Source organism: Suricata suricatta, chromosome 4 (genome assembly GCF_006229205.1).
Source record: "Suricata suricatta isolate VVHF042 chromosome 4, meerkat_22Aug2017_6uvM2_HiC, whole genome shotgun sequence".
Lineage (NCBI taxonomy): Eukaryota > Metazoa > Chordata > Mammalia > Carnivora > Herpestidae > Suricata > Suricata suricatta.
In genome coordinates this window covers 102,557,137-102,563,373 of record NC_043703.1, presented here as the reverse complement: position 1 = coordinate 102,563,373, position 6,237 = coordinate 102,557,137, and the positions used below count along the sequence as shown (strand labels likewise).

The 6,237-nt window shown below is 36.2% G+C and overlaps 1 long non-coding RNA gene across 1 annotated transcript in view; it reads right to left on the bottom strand.

Moving 5' to 3' along the window:
* Positions 1-2,782: 2,782 nt before the first annotated feature.
* LOC115288998 overlaps positions 2,783-6,237 on the bottom strand; it is a 145,096-nt gene continuing 141,641 nt past the window's right edge. Inside the window, exon 9 of the long non-coding RNA XR_003907318.1 lies at positions 2,783-3,269. This is a non-coding gene — a long non-coding RNA (uncharacterized LOC115288998). The remainder of the gene's footprint in view (positions 3,270-6,237) is intronic.

Sequence of the window (6,237 nt, the reverse complement as noted above, 5' to 3'; positions counted from 1 at the left end):
CCAAAGTGTCCTACTCTGAAGTCAAAGTACTAGGAAAGGATGGAGCTAGAATCTCTCCCACTCTGCTGAAGTCATACCTCGTGCATTGATACTATTTGAAACATTTTTCCTAAACTTATTTATTTGCCCATACATCTTGTTTTTATTGGAAATATTCAGTGCTTGCTTTTAGTTCCTGCTGTGTTTATGTCCATTTACAGAGGGCCAGCCATTAGAGAGCCAGAAAACACTTTGCTTCAACATACTATCTCCAGCTACATCTGGGCACTGCTGGTTCTTTTGATCTGTAACAATACCAGCTGTAGAATAGAACCAAGAAATACAATATAAAAGGTCGTTTGGTCCCGGATTTTTTCCTCCGACTATGAATACAGAACACAAGTCAATTTAACGATTAGAGCAATGATTTGCAGTTTTCTTTTACCATAATTTGCTACCCCAAGTTATCTAAGGTGGTGGAACTCCTTCCTCTAAATGTTTTTCTTTTTCTTTTTGCCTAGAAAACTTTGCCTTCCAAAAGCTAGTTTAAAAAAAAAAACTAGTGATTATTTATTGCATTGGAATTCTAAGTCTTGTTATATAGTGGCTGAAATTATAGCATTTGGTACATGGAAATAAATAAAACTCACCCAAATGAGAACACACAGGATATTTATTCAGAGCTTGCTATAGCAAAGGATTTTGCTACCATCACTTGTATTGGACAGAGACTCAAAAGTCAGTCAGGAAAGGGGGAAGCTTTAAAGTAAACAAAGGAAGGCTTCAGGAATGCTCTGATTGGAGGTTGTTGGCATGGAGGAAGCTGGGGGTGGGCAGAGTGCAAGTGGGATATCCTGTGTGATTGACTTGGGAGCATATTTGGCTCCCTCCACTTGGTCTAAATTAGACCCAGGTGGGTGTGGGGAGAATAGGGAGGTTGGCAGTCATGGCCAAGTCCTGATCACGTCGGTACTACTGTTACAGAAGCTGAGGGTCAGTCTTGTATTGGCATATATACTCTAGCCATTTCTCGTCTGTGTATTCCAGCTCTCAGGAAATTACACAAACCTAGGTTTTCATCTTGACTCTGCTTCCTGTAAACTGTGTGATCATGGCTTGGCCAAGGTATTGTTCTCATAGCTTTAGTTTCACGACATATAAAATTCAAATGGTAATACTTACTTTATAAGGTTGGTGTGAGGGCAAAATGAAATTTAAAAAGAAATGATTGTGTGCTTCTAACATAGCAATCAATCCGCCAGATAAAAGCTCTTGTTGCTGTTATTGTGCTCAAGTCCTTTTAAAATATCGTTTTGAGTAGCTTTAATGAGAAGATTCTCCTTTTCAAGTTACTGCACTTGAAACAGGAGGTTATTTCTGTAAAATATTGACAAAGTTATGGATACTGATAACACAACCTTAAACCTGTAACCCAACCCAAATGTTCCAATATTCCTCCTCCAAACCACTCAGATGTTAAGAATGAAACAACCTTTTCTTTCTTTGAGGAATTTGAGTGACACTCTTATGTTTTCTTAATTCTATTTTAGTTTTTTGGTTTCTAGTAGTCTGGTCTATATTCAACTCATTTCATTAATCTCTCCACAGAGAGGTTTATAATATAATGAACTCTATTTATTTGTTTTGTAGCTATAATTCATTTTCCTGTGATTTACTAATGCCTGATTATGAAAGTTACAAAGAAATAAGCAGTCAAGTATATTACTATATATTTTTCCTTGCCATCAAAGCATTATGCTAGAATTACATTGATTTATCTACATTTTTAAATACTCTTACTCAATATAAAATGAGCCAAGTGTCCAGTTCAAATAAATTCTTATTTTACATTTCCCTATTATATTCTAGCATTTTAAGCTCTCAACTATAGTAATTTTTTCTACAGAATATGATTTTTCCTATGCAGAGACCTCTCTTGTTATGTCATCTATTCTCTGCCAATTCTAGGCTCTAAGCCTGTAGCAGTTATGGCCCTTGGATATCTCCCACCACACTGTTCTCCTAAGATATATACTCTGTTGTTTTTCTATTATTCCTTCTTTGGTTTGTATCCCTGAATAACTTATTAACAAAAAAGAGGAGTCCTCGCCTGTATGAAAATATTTACATTTTGTCATCGTACTTAGTTGTGATTTTTAATGAATATGAAGATGGGTTAAAACTTTAGGATGACAATAAGTTAATTCAGCAATTGGGAGGCATTCAAGCTTGTGGTTTTCCACATCAGATGTTGCTAATGAAAAGTCTGATGGCAGTTGGTTCTTGGTTTTCCGCCTCACACTTTCCCTTACCTTAGAAAACATGTAGGCTTTTCTCTTTACAGTATGGATTTTTTCACACTCATTTTTTCTATACACTTGGAGGGTGCTCTCATCTGAAGATGTGTTCCCTTTTTCAACTTTCAGGTTTTCTTTGATTATTTCTTTTATCATTCCATCTTTTTCTGCTTCCCTATTCTTCATGCAACTGTCTTCAGCTGTATTTTTTTAAATATTTTTAATGTTTCATTTATTTTTGATACAGAGAGAGACAGAGCAGGAGCAGGAGAGGGTCAGAGACAGAGGGAGACACAGAACTGGAAGCAGGCTTCAGGCTCTGAGCTAGCTGTCAGCACAGAGCCTGACCCGGGGCTTGAACCCATGAACATGAGTTCTGACCTGAGCCGAAGTTGGGAGGCTTAACCGACTGAGCCACCCAGGCGCCCCTTCAGCTGTATTTTTTATTCTGTTGATTGATCACTAACTCAGGGGTTGGCAAACACATTATATAATGTACCAGATTGTAACGATTTTCAATTTTATTAGAGAAGTGGCAGAATCAAGGATAGTATGTGGTGTTTACATAAATAGAGAGAAAATCCCTGCACTGCCATTACTCCTGTGATGGATGCCATGAAGTAATAAGCATGCTTTGCACCCAGTTGCTACACTCTGGAGACACTTTTTGGGTGAAGAACCAAGAGCCACCATCCAGAGAGAGGGGAATGTGGTGGATGAGGCAAGTGAGAGGTGGGGCAGGAAGCCATCCTCATCGGGTTCATTCAGAGCCTCAGTGACACCAAGGTGTGCCATTCTCTCCCACGGAGAGCCCAGCTGTCTCAACTTGAGCACTTGGCTGGAAATGACAAAATTTGAGGAGTCTCTTAATAGTCAACTGATAGTCCACCTTGGGTGCCTGGTAATTTGCAGCTGCAGAGACGCCCACGTGCAGGGGGTGACCAGTCCAAAGCTGAGCGCTGCTGTGTCCGCCAGTGAGGAGGCAGGCAGGAGCTGGGAGGGAAGCAGAAATAGGAGAGAGGGAGATACCCTGACTTGGTTTCTGGGACTTACAGTACTTACCTTCTGGAGCCTTGTTCACAGGCAAATAGGAAAAAGCAGGTAACCAGACTTGACCCCTGTGCCAGTTTTCCGATACCTACAGCAGACTTTCATTTTCTTTCTCATATTTACAATTTATTTGCCATTGTTCTGGAAGAATTTTTTTATATTCATTTGCCTTTACTCAACTATTTCCAGTTGTAATTACATTTTCAAGATGACTTTCTTATTCTGTGACTGTTACTTTTTCAATGTCATCTTTTTAGGATTTATGAATTATCTGTTTTCACAAGTCTCTCAAAGAATTGTAGCTTTCTTGTGGCTAGGATGGTCAGATTGACAAAAAGGTAAAAATAAGTAAATGAAAAAAAACTAATACAAAATATCCAATATTGCATGGGACATACTTGCACTAATAAAATTGGTTTTTATCTGAAATTAAATTTTACTAGGCCTCCTGTACTTTACCTGGCAACACTTCTGGCTCTTGAGATATTTCAGTTTCTTTTCTTCAATTTACTTTCTGCCTTCATAAAATGTATTGAAATATCCACTAAAGTTCTTTCAGATTGCCTCTAGTTTTTTTGTAGGCTTATGTTTTATTTTTATCCTTCATTATCCTTTAAATGAAGTTTTATGGAAAGAAAAAAAGTAAGCATGAGAGTGCAGACTTTAATGTTGAAATAGAAATTTTGTTAAAAAGACATAAAAAATATAGAGTGAGACTATTCACACTACAAATATTTTCAGATTGTTTAAAACTGTCTTATTGCTAATGCTTATTTTGTAATTTTGACACCAGCATGCCCTTAAGTCTCTGGCCTTTTTTTATATTCCCAGTCAATACTGTTTGAAAACTGACCATTTATTTTCTGAATGTACATGTATCTGTTATTATTTTGTCAAAAATGTCCTATAATCATCAATTTCTAATATTAACAGGCTGTTTTCCATCGGCACCAAAGCTATAAGCTCATTGGAATATAGCTGCCTCACAAGTTATTTGCAGTGAGTTGTAGCAATTCTTTTGTACCCGCCTACCAGTGATTACTGCCCTCGGTTCTCTGAAAACTGTTTCACCATCCGTCATTTGTCATCATGGCAACAAACCACCTCTCGAACCAATTTATATATCAATCAAAAAAGGTTCAGCTACACTTCTGGTAGAGTAGTCCCCAAATTTCAGAGACATAAGACAACAAAGTTTATTTCTCATTTGTTCTCTTTACATATCAGCTAAAGGGACTCTGACCCTCATGGTCATTTGGGTCCCCCAAAAGTTGGAGGGAAATAACTTGGATATTCTGCACTTTGGCCCAGAAAAAAACATATGTCTTATTTCTGTTCATATTTTCTTGGATAACCCACGTTACAAGTTATATTACTACAACTTATTTTAAGTCAGTGAAGAAGTGGAATCCTGTCATGTGCCCAAAAGGGAAAAAAATCAGAATACTTGATGAATAGCTCAAATGACTACTACAGTGGTAAAACTACTTATCAAACATTCAAACATAGATTTCAAACATCTATCAGTCAAAATCCCACTAACTTTTAAGAAGGGCAATTTAACATCTAGAAACACATAATTAAATTAAGAAAAAAGTGAAAGAAACAATGAAAGGAAACAAGATTAAGAAGGAAATTCAGAAACTGTATTTTTTCTCCCCGTATTCTTTTAAATTATGCTGCCAATCTTGATGTACTAGTGCAGACATCATCAAACTTTTGCTATAAAGGACTAGATAATAAATATTTAAGACTCTGTGGGCCATATGATTTCTTTCTTAACTCTCAACTCTGCATTAAAATGCAAATGCAGCCATAGATGAAATATTAATGAATGGGTGTGGCCGTGTTCCAATAAAACTTTATTTACAAAAACAGATGATACGTCAGATTTGGTCCATAGGCAGTATATTGTGGAACTCATTAATAAGAAGAATCCATGTGTATGCACATATTTTGACAAATGAGATATCCAGTCGCCAAACATAGACCAAAATAATCTTTAGACCCTGAATGTGAGCAAGACTTATACTGGAGCATTAGTTGCATTACTGAAGAAAAGGGGAATATGTAATTCTGTGGATAAAAAGTGAAATTTTGAGGTAGTTAAAATGTGTGTACATCAGTTTATTGCACTCCCTCTTGAAGATATTATTAATCTGAGGGTGAACCTTGAAATTAAAAGAGTTCTGTGATGAAGTAAATATACGATTAATATGCTATACAAATAATACTTAGAGAAACATAATTTGAACATGTAATATAATAAGAAAAGACAAAAAGTCAAATTTATACATCTCTGAAAGAATCTGTGAAGAGAAATTCTTCTTTTCCATAATATCTCCCTGCAAATGATAAATGTCAAAGTGAAAAATCTCTTTACTGCCAGCGATCTTCCTTCAGTGTGAAAATTTATAAACAAAATTGCGGTTTTTGTATAAATGTAAAAAAATCATTCTATTCTGCTTTATAGAGCCCAGATGTCTACATGTCCTTGGAAGAGAAATGTGATTGAAACATTGAGACATATTTGGGAATCTAATTTAGCTGTCTATGTTATCAGAATCAATTGTTATAGATGGATAAATTGGGCAGTGAGGCATAGTTGTAAAAGAATACCAAAATGATCAAATTAGCCATTCATTGATTTTTAGAATCATGTCTAATTATGCAGTACTTCTCCCTGATAGAGTTTTGATTTGGGGATAGCATAAGTGATAAAGAGTAATAAGAAGTCAGTTTTGTCTTAACAGTTTATTTGGACCCTCTAGACTAAGAACAAAGAGGAGATGGCTTGGGAAATCAGGAAGTGATAGAGTAAATCATGGAATAATTGCTTCAGTGTTGGCATATTCTAGGAAAGTGGAGCATGTAGATAGCTTATGATCTAGGACCCCTCCCTAGAAAAATT